The sequence below is a fragment of the Solanum tuberosum genome, unplaced genomic scaffold (genome assembly GCF_000226075.1).
Source record: "Solanum tuberosum cultivar DM 1-3 516 R44 unplaced genomic scaffold, SolTub_3.0 scf00150, whole genome shotgun sequence".
NCBI classification, from domain to species: Eukaryota; Viridiplantae; Streptophyta; class Magnoliopsida; order Solanales; family Solanaceae; genus Solanum; species Solanum tuberosum.
The window spans coordinates 276,870-279,939 of NW_006239073.1; the positions used below are offsets into that span (position 1 = coordinate 276,870).

A 3,070-nucleotide genomic window follows, 5' to 3' on the forward strand; every position below is an offset into this window, starting at 1 on the left:
TAGCACATGGCCATAACGTGCTGGCTTTAAAGCTCATGTCAACACCTTGATTATTATGTGTGAGCAGTGATATTTTATTTCCCTCAAGCAGTTATAGTTCAAGTCTGAGACCACTACGACTCTGGAATAAAAATTATTGTTTCACTAAGTGGAGGTTCAATGCAAAGCACACCTTCATGATGCATAATAGTCTTCCTTCAGCTGATAGACTCTCTTGGTAAATATTAAAATGAGTGGGGGCTTCCTATCAATTGGTAGGAAGACTTCCTCAACTATAAATAGTGATAGTCTTCATTTGGTTTGGGGGGGACTACACACAAGAAAAATATAGAGTGAAAGAGTTAGTCAAAAAAAGAGAGTTCTTATTAGTTGAAGGGAGGTGTTCTTTTTTGTGGAGCTTTGGACTCAACTCTTGTCCAGAGTTGTTGAGTTATACTTTGTGAAGGCTGTTGTATCCTGGAGGGGACAAGTCAAGAGGACTACTGTTGGACCGGTGAAAATATTTGTTGCAGTGGGCTTGAATCTCCTTAAAGAGAGCGAGATATCCGCGCCTCAGCCTGAAGAGATTTATTTTCTTCATATTTATTTTTCAATTGTAATCTTGTATTTTTGTTATCTTGTAAGTTTTCACTAACACTTTACTATAAACTTCTCTTCTCCCACGAACTCCTCACTTCTCCAATTTAATTAATTAATAATCAAATTATTAAACCTCTGTGCTCTAATTTCAATCTTAAGCTAACAAATTATAGTCCATAGTTCAATCAGGTAAGTACCCCTTTTCTTCTCTTTCAATTTTGGATTTTATTTGGGGTAGTAATTTAATCTAAATTTCCTCTTTTGGTTCCAACATTTTTGTTTAGAGCTATTTGTCTTTAGATCTGTGCTTTGCTGTTGGAGAATCAAGAATGTCTCATATCCTTCTGATATGTTTCTTTCTTTTCTCTGATTATTTAAAAATTAGAGCTTTTTCTAGTGTAATCTCATTCTCTTTCCGTCCCAATCCAAGTGTTTTAGTTTGATAGGATGTAGAGTTTAAAGGAGTTTATGAATCTTGTTGTCGCAAATTAAATATGTAGATAGTCCTTTGATATCTTGAACATACCATGTAGAATTGGAAAACTTGTTAAATATTAAAAAAAGTACTCCCTCTGTTCATTTTATGTGGTATTGTTTGAATTTCAAAATTCAACCAACTTGAATTTTTTACCTTAAGTTTTTCATAGATCTTTTAAACATTTTGAATTATCAATTATTGTGATTTATAATAAACTTTTTACGTAGTTTACAAATATATAAATTTATTTAAAAAAATTAAAGATTTTATGTCCAAATTTTCGATCAAATTTAAACAGTTTGATTTTTGAAAAATGAAGTAATAAAATTGAAAAAGTAGTCGCATGAAGAAGTAGTCATAGGGTTCAACATATATTTTTACATATATAACATATAATTTTAAGTTTTTAACTAATATATGTTTTTGCGGGAGGACCTAGACCCTTACTAGCTCCGCCCCTGTTTCTTGGCTGCATAAAAAGAAGATTCTTTCTTATTACTACTCCTTTTGGGCCCTAAAAAAAGGGCAGAACTAAATTTTTGAGCTCTGTCTAAACTCTAAAGTAATCTCTCATGCTGATAAAATTTGAAATTAGAGGCAAATGCAGCAGCCTATATTAAACCGTTTAACTGAATCAGTGTTTTCGACATTGAACATGTATGTACCTGTAATCCAATACAAAGCATCAATCATTCAATTGTGCGTTTGCCTCAGCCTGAGACCTTATCTTCAGCTTTGATTTCCAAAAGTAAGATTTTATTTTTGGTAAGATCGATGTTGTCATACTTCAATTTGATCACTGCCTGTTTTGGTCTTAACTTAAGCTAACGCGGGAACCAGAGAGACCGAGATCGTGAAAGGGCACAAGCCAGGGGAAACCACAAGTCCAAGACACCTAAACATGATGGATTAACCCCTGAACAACGACGAGAAAGGTTGAACCTTACTTGTTATATGCCAAAATTGCTTAATTCATGTTCCTGACATGGATGTTGTGTTCAATATTTCATCAGGGATGCAAAGGCACTTCAAGAGAAGGCGAAAAAGAAAGCAGCACAGGCGGGAGATGGATGGAACATAGACAAATCTGAAATAGTTGGGAAATGAGTAAAAAGGGGGCATGAGTTATAGATTCTTGTTCATCGTGTCATTTCAAGTGTCTGGCATGTATGTTTGGCTTTTGTACCTTTGATTTGTGTCTTCATCTGCAGTGAAATTTCCTCTTGTGATTACTCTTACTCTGAAAATCTTGCATCTGATGGAGAAAGAAATATATGAATATCCGTATTATTCGTTGCTTCTATTAGGCAAAGAAATAAGTACTTCCACCTTAGTTCCATGTGAAGTATGAATGTGTTATTGCAAATTCGGTCATAGTTGAAGACTAATTTTAACTATTTTCCCCTGTTTTTATGTGCTATTAAATATACTTAATTTGAAAGACTTGAAGAAATAAGAACTATGTTTAGTGTTAATTTATATGGTAATCACATTGTAGGAAACAAATATATATTGATCAAAGGATTTGGATTGGCTAAGTGGTGGCTTAGTTTGAACTTGTGGATATCTGCTACAACTCAATGTTAGAGTTTAATAGTTAGAGTTTAGACACAAACATAGAAACATATTATGGGGTAATATAGTTATATTGATGATGTAAATGAGCAGACATGATCTATGAATCGAGTGAAGATATTAAAATAGCAGATTATAACTTCTATCAAGGTTAATAGTTGAGGTGCGGATAAAGTGATATGATATTATAATAACGAAACGATTATAAAATCAAATGATGTTATGTTATACCATCAAAATTTTAGAGGAGGAGGAGAATAGTTACTATAGAAGAACACGCGAGTATTGTTTAATATGAAAGGAAAATGTTTTTAGAATAAAATAAATCACTTATTTTATGGTGTTTGGTTAGTAAGAATAAAATATCGTTTTAGGAGCATTTTTAAATATAATCTAGGTAAATATGACACTTAACTTAGACCCTCCCCCCCCCCCCCA

General features: G+C 33.1%; 1 long non-coding RNA gene across 3 annotated transcripts; it reads left to right on the forward strand.

Moving 5' to 3' along the window:
- The first annotated feature begins 641 nt into the window (after nucleotides 1-641).
- On the forward strand, nucleotides 642-2,295 carry LOC102597754 (uncharacterized). Of its 3 annotated transcripts, none has more exons than XR_001474067.1 (3): nucleotides 642-768; nucleotides 1,772-1,992; nucleotides 2,071-2,295. It is a non-coding gene; the product is annotated as an uncharacterized lncRNA (long non-coding RNA). The 3 variants fall into 3 exon arrangements; XR_367654.2 differs by having other exon boundaries at nucleotides 1,882-1,992; XR_001474066.1 differs by lacking the exon at nucleotides 642-768 and having other exon boundaries at nucleotides 1,446-1,992.
- The last annotated feature ends 775 nt before the right edge of the window (nucleotides 2,296-3,070 follow it).